The sequence below is a fragment of the Lygodium microphyllum genome, chromosome 11, assembly GCF_053477565.2.
Source record: "Lygodium microphyllum isolate KBCC chromosome 11, Lygodium_microphyllum_v1.1.10, whole genome shotgun sequence".
Taxonomy (NCBI): domain Eukaryota; kingdom Viridiplantae; phylum Streptophyta; class Polypodiopsida; order Schizaeales; family Lygodiaceae; genus Lygodium; species Lygodium microphyllum.
In genome coordinates this window covers 112,245,909-112,257,208 of record NC_141145.1, presented here as the reverse complement: position 1 = coordinate 112,257,208, position 11,300 = coordinate 112,245,909, and positions in this window count along the sequence as shown.

Below are 11,300 nucleotides of genomic sequence, written 5' to 3'. Positions count from 1 at the left end.
TTGTTGGAAAACACAAAGAAAATGGAATGTTATAAATAAGATACATAATGTTCAAGTGGAAGAACTTCCATTACCGAAAAATGAATAGGTGAATGGATGTAGGAGGTAATCCATTGGTTTTTTAAGCCTCAATATCAACCTCATGAAAAAGATCATGACAAGATTAATGGCCTAGATGTGGAAGTGTTATTGGATCCACGAAGTTCTTTTTCCTTTATAAGCTCTCACTTAGTATGTTTCATCAAAGGTCATAGGCATCATGTTCAAGAAATTTCAATAATCTTTTGTGACAACAAGCATGTATATAACACACTTGAAGTTATATATGTGCCCTTTAGAGTCAGGTGGATTTTCACAACATCCATATTATATTCTTCCACATCAACGTTTTCTAATGACTTTGGGTTGTGATAGACTCATCAAATGAGGAGGGAATTCGAATTTCAAGGATTTGACATTGGACCTATCTATATGATTAAAAATCCCTTTTGTATAGTTTGGCACTTTGGAGGATTTGCAAAATTTGCAAACTACAAAGTTAGCAAAGGTATATTCAATGAGCCATGACAACACTAGGTCATACAAGATTTATTTAAATAATTATCTAATTTCGATCCTAAAGATGGATTCTTCTCCATTATGTCAGCTAATGTGAAGCATGAGATTTAGGCTGTAGATCATAGACCTATTAAGATTGCATGACGGCAAAGTTCTAACTTTTTTATATATTTAAACAAAGTAGTTGAAGAATGATTTTTTAGTTCTAAGAGTCCTCCTCATCAAAACTTCATTTAGTAAAGAAAGATAATGAAGAGTATAGATTTTTTTGTAGATTTTTTAGTGTTCTAAGAGTCCTCATTAGAACTTCATTTGGTAAAGAAAGACAATGTAGAGTTTAGATTTTGTGTAGATTTTTGACCTTTAAACAAGGTTACTGCACTTGATTTTTATCCACTTCCAAGATCAGAACCTCATCTGGTAAATAAAGGCAAATGAAGAGCATACACTTAGATAAGGTTATTGCACATGATCTTTATCCACTTTCAAGATTAGTTAACCTCTTCGAACAGCTTGGCAAATCCTAGTATTCTACCTCTTTGGATTTAGCTTGAGGATACTAGTAGATACATATCAAGGAGAAGGATGGAACTAAAAAAACATTAAGAACTAAAAGATGTCTATTTGAATTTTTTGTTATGCCTCAAAGTACTTCCAACATAAATAATTTCATATTCATATGTAGATGATAATTTCTCATGTCAACAATGTGAATCTTTTCCACATATGAACTTTCCTAGGAAAGGCCAATGCCATATAATGATGATGTGGAACAGGACAGCCCACTACCATGTTCTAAGGGGAGGTGTGACAAGCCCTAGCTTTTACATGTCACATGAAAGCTCAAAATTTTGTAATGGGAACAGAGGTTGGTTTAGTGATTCATCCAACTAACTAGTTCTCCTAACCACCATAACTAAGTAACCACCCAAGCTAGTTAGGGTAGTTTGTAGCCAACTCATTTATTTAAACATGCATGGACTAATGAGAAGGAATTTGGTGTTTGAGCGAGAGCTTCACCTCTATTTGATCTATGTTTCTCTTTGAAGTAATCTACTCTCCCTTTTTCTGGGCCTACAAATGGTGATGTTGATGTTATGCTTGATAGAAAATTTATAGAGCTGATGAGTACTCGCTCTTCATGTTCCTAGTCATTCATGGAAATTCTGCTCCTTAATATCCTTAATCAAATTACCAACTATGATTGACAAAAAAAATATCAATAAATATCTCATAAATTATCTCTCTACATATCGCATGGCCTACAAATTAGGATAATAAACTCATGGTAGTTATTTGGACTTGTTAAAATGGTTACAAGACAAACTCTAGTCAAATTCACCTATGGCACATATACGATTATGCATAGATAATTTCTCATCTGAGTGTTTGCACATAATAGTACAAGAGTGGTGCCAAGAAAAAAAGGTTTGTGCTACCAAAAACCACTTAAGTGAGCTAAGGAGACCAACCAAGACATGCCTCTTGGAAACCCATGACTTGATTACTAAAAAAGACAAAAGCTTAAAGGCTTAGTTCAATAATTCAAAATATATGATGTTTTTGCTTTACTTGATCAAATACTATATGAAAAAGATAAAATTTAGAGGCCTCAAACCTTATTATGTCCATATCATTAGTAGATCAAGAAGATTAGAGACCTTAGAAGGGAAAAGCATTAAACACTTGAATGGAATTAGAATTAAGAAATATTACCCCCAAAGCATTGAAAACACAAACCCCCTATGCATGAGCCTTGGCATTCTAATCAAAGGCATCATAATGGTGAAATAGACTTGATATGAGCAATTGGAAGGATTAGAATGGTTTTAAAAAATTATTTTTATATATTGTTGTAGGGAAGAGTTCTATGGCTTTTTGTTATGGATACTAGATTTTTCTTAGAACAATGAATATTTTTTTAAACTTTTGACCAATCAATCACATAGGCTTGGACTTGTTGTCACATGGTATGCTTGGTAAGCTCAAGTATAGGCAAGATGCTTCACCTTATGGAAGCTCAAATGTAGGGAAACCTATTTAGATATGAGTAAGCTTTAGTACAAGTGTAGATGTGGATAGACTAGATGCACTCTTAGACTATAGTCCTAGAGCCAGGGAGTTCAGTCATAAATATATGTATGTATCACATGAGTTCAACATAAGAGATTTTTAAAATAGCATTTTTATACATTTTTTACCTACATAAGGGTCCCATATAAAAAGGTTACTTACACATTGAAGCTAAAAGGGTTATGTTTTATTATGAAAAAATTCATAGATAAAGATATTTATAGATAAGCCTTGAATGTAAGTGATATAGAGGGTATACATATAGTGAATTCCCCAGGGTCCTACATAGATAAGAAGAGAACATTTAGGTAGGAAAGAGGGTGTTCCCTAATTGTTAATGCATGGAAAATAACACTTGGAGGTTACCAAGTTGTATATAAGTCAACTCTATGATCCTTCAATACAAATTCAATACAAATTCTTAACTTAAAAGTGAAAGTAAGAAGTAGGATTGAAATAGCAAAAGAGGGAGTATGGGTGAGACAGAGAGAAAGAAGACTAAACATACTAAGTTTTTCTTTAGTATAGATTACTACTATAGTAATCATTGTGAGTTGTCACGTGACAAATGTTGCTTGGTTTGAGTTGGTTGAGATGCATTTTTATATGTATAGTTGATCCCTCCATTGTTGAATTCCCTTTTACCGTTAGGTTCAATGATATGTTTGTATTCAAAATCAAGATATTCACTTATCATAAAATGCTTAAAATAATACTTTTTTAGATAGAGAAAGAAGAAATAAAGATCATACTTCATAGCATATTTTCTCTTCTTAATGCAACCATTTTGTAACTTCATATCTTAAATATTTTGATGTTTCCTACACAATTTGTGAGCCTCGATTCTTGTCTCTTTGAGGCTCAATTCATCTCTCTATTTCTCCAACTCTAAAATAGTTTCATTGTTGTATAATAGTTCTTGTTCTTGCATTGTTCTAATGTTAGACATAAAGAGGCATTCTACCTCTCTAATAAATCTCAAACTTATATATTGCTAATCACATCTAAATGTTATGTAGATATTAAGAGGCCCATTATAACCATATCCAACAAAGCTAAATAATAATGTTATGTCCATAAATAGAGATGCAGAGTTATAAAAATGATATTTTAAATACAATATTTTTTGCCCATAATTCTACATTCTTATTTGCTTATGGCTAGATTTCATTAGGAAAAATTTGATGTCTCAAAAATCCTTCTAAGGGATTTTGACCAAAATATTTCCTCGAAAATCACTACAAGATACAAGCCTCATACCAACATTCAAAGTGATGAAAATATGCATAAATTTTTTTTCTCCCGTCGTCATAAAAAACATCAGTATTAGCAACGCCATAGAATAGTTGCTATTAGCGTCGCTATATGAGTCGCTATTAGCGTGCATATGTGACGCTGATAGCGATGCAAATTGCAACGCATAGTGTGACGCTAACTGCGATGCTAATAGCAATGCATGCAGTAATTTTGTGACGCTAATAGCGACAGTTACAGGGAAAAAAATTTATGGCAGGGCAGCAAGCTGCCATGCCACAAATAGCACTAAGTGCTTTATTTGAGCCATACAAAAGAGTTACAGTAAAGTGTACAATGCTCATCTCCATGAAGGAAAAGTGTACTTGAATCCATAAGACTGATACATAAAATAAATACAAGATCATGTAATGAAAGCAACAATACAATCATGGCAAGATACAAAGGATGATAATAAGATAGTGCATAAAAAATGCATACATAAATCACATGACCAAAAAAAAAGAGGATGTGCGCTCCACACATCCAAGGGTGAGATATAGATCCTTGCCATCCAAAACCTTGTCCCGTCGCAAAGGAGCATGGAATACACTCTGCAAAAAAAGAAACAACTACACATCAGTCCACCATACAATAATGCATTTTAATTGAAATTAGTAACTACCATCACAAGAAAGATGAGTGACTTACTAGGCTGCCGCATCCATACAATCGGTCGATCAATACAGTGAGAGCATGTCTCTCTACATATCGAGTCTCTAGACCGGTGGGATCGCAGTTTGTAATGGAGTGCTGCAAAGAAAACAAAATACAACTGTTATGAACAGATTGTTAGTACAAGGGATATTGCAAAAAAAAAAGCAAGCAGAACAAAAGAAAAACTTATAAAGTCTTCCAGATAAGTCATGTGGCCGCCACTCCCAAGATGATGGACCACTCTTGCCTCCAGTCCTGCGCTTGCCGCCTCACGCTACTCTCTCCAACGCCCTAGAGAATCTGTAGCCTCCTCCCTGAGTTGGTGCTAGTCATCTGCGTCTAGCTACTGGTGCTTTGAGATCCCACTCTTAAGTGCCTTACGTGCATCCGATCATCTGTGTGACATGTACACACGCATACACTACATCATTCACCTTGTGGAAAATCTACATGCTATGACGGGTATCGAAAACTCCTCATGCAAAGATGCTACTATTTAGTCCTTGCTCCCCTTCAGTATGTTCTTCCAATGATCCAAGATGTGCGGAAAAACTTGTTGGTACAACTCTCTCATAGGAGTCATCACCCTCCTCTCCTCATCATTCATGATGATGGCTGTTATCCTATCATCTACAAGGTATCCATACCCATTTGGGGTATACCTAAGATGCGTCCTTTCCCACCTGTGACCACGCTCTTGGGCATACCTAGGAGATCCTTGCACATATGGTGTACCTACGGGAGTAGTATCGCTCAGAGTAGCACCCATAGGGGTGCCACCTGTAGACGATTGAGTGACTGGAGTAGACATCCCCATAGGTGTGACAAATCCCATAGGTGATGCAACACGACGAGACATAAACACTATGTCGGTACCTCCACAACAACCACCTAAGCCATGCTCTCTTGAACCTGCACAAGAGCAAGGAGTAGCACCTATATCCCGAGCCATATCCCAAGCCAACGGTGGGCTCATTGCATCCACATCTCCATAGCATCCCCCAAAACTACTCCCTTCATCCGGCCCAAGTCTGGAGCGTCGACCTCGTCTACTGGAAACTAAAGCATTAGAGCACGCCAAAGTAGATCTAATAGAACGGCCTGATGATGTCTGAGAGAGCTCCTAGTCCGCCATATCTTTGAATCGAGCCATCTGATCTGGATACATATATGTGAAGATATCCTGTAGCTATTCGCTGCTTATCCCTTGACTTATCATATGGATCCAAATATTCACAAAGGTCACCTGCACAGATAAAAATTTATGTTAGCATGATCAATATAAATTAATCAAAGCATGGTAATATAAATCTTCAAAAAATGATCTTACTTAAAGCACATATCTTATGTACCCTTATAAGCAATTCGTCAATGAATTGAGTAGGTGGATGCTCCAAGTATGAAGTACCCTATGGTCCCATGTCAATCTTCTGACACAACTCCGCATACATTGGAAGGTCAATAGACAAGTCACCACAAAAGGATGAGTTGACCTCGTTCTCAAAGAATTCTTGGACTCCTATATTTTCATCATTGTTACTTGATATTCTGGCTCTTCTATATGCTCCAAGCTTTTGGTGGGCTCCACCCCTTGTAATATCGACCCCTCTATTTGCATACTGTCCTAATCTACGTTGGGAACATTGTTTTGATCATATACTCTCGCACTTCGGGGAGCTGAAGGTACAACATACCACCATCAAGGTTGTCAGGGGTTTGGATAGAAAATTACATGCTCAAAATCACGTACAAGAGAGATTTAACTTTTGTGACATGCACCATGTCATAATTCAATTAAAAAAAACATGAGTTTATATACCTATTCACGATGGGCTGGCAATACAAACGTGTTGCACAAATTCATCCATATTTTTTTGGAATCTATTTCAAGAAATCCAGATGGACCCCGTCAAACTGTTGCCCCAGCTCCTTCAAGTACCACTTTGAACCACTGCACATTGAATAAGACCATGGAGAAGCTATGATAATCCTCCGTGATAATACTTTGCAAGTTTCCAAAATAATCCATCTCATCTATAACAGTGTTTGGATCTATTGCTCGTTGTCGGCTCTCTTACTCAAACTTTGCCATGATACCACAATCTGTTTTGAAGTGCATTTTGTCGATACGCTCCATGTGAAAATGCCATCCACGTGACCCCGCCGCACTATATATTTTGTAATGTACATTGAAACAGTCAATTGGTTATCGCATATAAAATCTAGATACAAAAAAACCTAAACATGTCATCACCTTTGGACTACATCCCCTCGAGAATTTTCACTCCTCAGTTAAGACATCCACCATGGGTTTGGCAAGAAAACAATGTATGGGGGTTCAAGAGCTTTTACTTCGGAGATGGTAGAGATAAGAGAAGGGTTGAAGGTTTCAAGCCAAGTTCTTGAAGATAAGAGACAACAAGGTGTAGATTTAGGGAGAGGAGTAGACGGAAGAGACGGGGTTCGAAGAAATTAAAGATATAGAATAATACTTTCAAAAAGAAATAGAAAATGAAGAAGAATACTAACATAGATGAAGCCTGTCAATTTCTTTTAGTATTATGAGAAAATATAACTCTAATAGACAAAAACGTGTACAAAATAATACATTCCTCTATGCTTCTTAGATCACCTATCTGATGTCTCCATTAGCTCCGAAAGGGGGGTTAAATAGCAGGACACTTGGCCAAAATTCAGTCAGATCACTCCTTCTTCATATCCCACTTCGGAGTGCTATTCACTACCTGAAAACAACGATCGCGCATCACGTGATTTCGTCAATATCTCTTTTTACATAAAATCCTCTCAAATTGATTGAAAGTTACATGCTTTATTTTACATGTCATCCTAATCTAGAAGTTGTCTATATTTTTATGGATTTTTACAAGAGATAATATCTAGAATATCAAAAATTGACTAAAAATTTATCTAAAAAAAATCTAATATTTTGAACCATGGACACTAACACTAATGCCTAAAGTGGCATTGGCTCTCTAAATCTAAAAGGAAGCCACACTCTAGATTTTTTTTATAGGGTGTGCCCATAGTAGCACGACATCCACCCCCTCCTAACCTGCACATCCTCTAGCATGTGCCAAAGTCTTACAGATTTGTAGTGTCAGAAGAAGAATCTTCTGCCATGTCAATGTCTTCATCTTCTACCTCTTCTTCTTCCTCTTTGTCTTCATGCTCTTGAATTATATTCAATTCTTCTAGCTCATATGTTGAACTTTCTTTTCGTTTGAAGAGCTTGATTCTTTTTCCACCTATGGGTATCTTCATGCTTGTTCCATCTAATTCAGCCAATGAATATGTGGCATTGTCATGAACGACCTTTACCACATATAGGCCAAACCAATGCTTTACCATCTTCCTAGAAGCACTATATTGATTGTCTAGGCTACTGTCATAGACAAGCACCCAATCATTTTCTTGAATTTCTCTTGGTCGAAGTCGATGTCGCTTATGAAATGTTCTTTTGTTCTTTAGCCTTGCTGTCTTTAGCTTCTCAATAGCTGCTTGAACATCTTCAAGCCTTCTTTCTAGCTGCCATATGCGCAAAGTCAGTAACTCTTCTCTACTGATGCCTTCCTCCCAAGGTAGAAGACTCCATGTGAGAATAGATTCTTCAATTGGCATAATTGGTTGTTGTCCATACATAAGTTCAGCTTGCATATAGCCAGTCCACTGTACTATGAGTAGTCCGAACAGCCCATAATGCAAAAGATAGCATTTTAGACCATTCTTTGATCTTTCCTCTACAAGACTTTGCTAGAGCTTTGAGAATAGGCTGGTGCCCTCTCTCACTTTTCCCATTTCCTTTAGGGTTGTAGACTAATGTTAAAGCCAACTTAATACCCAATTGAGCAAAGAAGTTACATGCCTCATCAGCATCCAACTCTCCTCTATCTGCAGTTACTTTACCCACACAACCATATCTACAAAACACTTCTTCAATCAAAAAACGACAAACATCTTGAGTGGATTTGGTTGTTAAGGCTTTGCCCTCAACTTGATTGGTTAGATCCTCTCTTGCAAGCACTAAATATCACATATTCCATATTCCTATAGGCATGGTTACAAGATCAATAACCCATCTATAATGTATAAACAAGGGATAAGTCAATTGTAACCTATCTTGATGCTTGATCATAGAATACATCTGGCACACATAACATGTTTCAACAAAATGTGCTATGTCCCAATACATGTTTTGCCACCAATATTTCTCTTTGACTTTAATAAAGGTTCCCCATATGCCTGTATGTCCTGCCCACGAGCTTTTGTGAAATTCCTTCATTATCTGTTGTTGCAACCTTTTGTTGCCTACAACTCAGACAGGTGCTCCTTTCTTATTCTTTGCATGCTTCCATAGATGTCCTTCTTTAAGGAAAAAAACATAAGCTTTCCTCTTGATATGCTTGAACTCCTAATCAGTTCAAGTCTCCTTCTTCTTCATTGTGCTCAAATATTGGTCGATATTTAGCCAATCTTCTTCATAATCTTCTTCAAGGAAATGAACTAGAACTTGAGCAATTCAATAAGCATGCTAGCTTCTAGTTGACCACCCTGTTTTTTTAAGCTTTTGACCAGTATATGCAGTAACTGAAAATGTATTTTCAGCAGCCATAGAATGAAAGTCTTCAAGTATGAATTCTCTAGCTTTATCTTCTTCCATAAGCTCTTCTTCATTGTTAGATCTTGCACGTGATAGCATGTCAGCAATTGGATTCACCTTTCCTCCAATATGCTTTAATTCGGGGTTGAGAGATTTAATATATGCAATCCATCTTAGCATAGCAATGTCGGGTATAGAGCAGTTGGCAATCATGCCTAAGAGTGGAAGACAATCAGTTTCTACCACTATGGAAGCACGTATCAAGTATTTACGATCACATTTTAATGTTGTTACAACTCCCCACAATTCCTTTTTTACTTGTGCATACCTTGTTTGATGTTCATTGAGAACTTTTGCTCCAAAACAAATTGTATGCCTATTACCTTCAAGATCCTTTTGGCCAACAACCCATCCTATCCCAATGGGACTTGTATCCACAGTAAGGATGATGGGTTGACCATTTGAATAATCAGCCCTTTTGAGAGTGGGGGCTGAAATTAATAGCTTCTTTAATTTATGCATAGTGAGAGTATGCTCATTATTCCAAGAGAATGTTTGGAATTTTCTTAATAATTAATAAAGATTTTCAGCTACATGAGCAAAATGTGGTATCCATATGAGATAGAATACACATGCGACAATAAATTATCTTACTTCTAAAACATTTGTGCATTTTTCTTGCATTTTACTGATGGCATCTATCTTGATTAATGAAGGTTTGTGTCCATAGGGGCCATATAGATGACCGACCACTAGAACTTTCTTCTACTTCAAAAATCGATTTAGCTCCAAAAAGGGTAAGATGTACCTCTTCTAGCCTTGTCAGAATCCTGTCACAATCATGAATATGGTTAACTACAAATGCCATGTAACCATCTTCATCAAGCTCCTTATTCTTTTCATTGACTTCACATCCCTTGATAGGTACATCATTAAGAAATGAAAGAGTAAGTTGTGGAATAAAGTCCCTTAAGACTTTGTGCATGGCATTCATCATATGGGCTACGGAGTTTGTTGCACCTTGTAGTAGAGTGCACATGCGGGCCAATCCAAGAGGTGTCTTCATTGTGGTAATGTCTCGGATTTCTAATGAAAGTTGAAATTGGTTATATCTTGAATATAGGTCGCCCATAGAATGAATTGCTCTACCTACAAAAGCTTTAGCAAACTTGTCAACAATTGGACCCAAACCAACATTTCGGATTGTGACACGATTAACAGGCTGTAGATATTAAATGAATCGTAAAGATCCATTTTTCTTAGGCATAGTAAACCATCGGTTTGAGTAAGGTCATGAAGAAGGTTCCAAAATCTTCATTCTGATATTTTCATTTGGAAATTCCAGTAATTTGGGCAAATGTACCCTTGGAAGAGGAATAGGTTTGAGGTTCCAAGGTATATGTGGAACTATAAAAATGACCATAGGAGCCACAATATTTGGATCCACACAGCCTATTTCACTTGGTTGAAATACAAAAAAAAAATCATGTTTCATTAGCATTTGCTTAAAGGAGTGTTTTTCAACAGGCAAAAGGAAAGAATTATCACCTATTTTGAGCTCTTTCATACTTTCAGATGTGAACTTGTGACCAATGTTGAAAGAATCACGAAGACTTGGCTGATTTGCTACCCTATCAGCCAGCCCTTCACTTTCAAGAGACAGTGGGCCATAGGCTTGACTTTCTTATCCACCGTCTTGTATTTTTTCTACACTTGCGCTTCAGTCTTATTGAGTAAACCAATGTCTTCCTGCTCAACAAATTCTTGAATTATTTGATAAAAATCCAATGTACATACTTCTATGGACTAATTTTCAGCTTGATTTTTTGTATGAGCAGCTGTATCTATTTTCAGCCAATGTGTCAGTAGTAATCGGTCTTTAAAAAATGCCAGAAATATCTTTATTTTCAGCCATCATGCCATAAGTTTTTAGCTTCCTTTTTAGATGACATAAGTATTTTCTTTCAGCTTTGGTCATGGCTGGAAGAGACTTATAAGAACCCATACTATTGGTTGTATATACATACAGATTTGCTAGAGACACAATTTTTATAGCATAAGGAGATTCAATCTTTTTACATGAGCACTACCATAGCCTCCT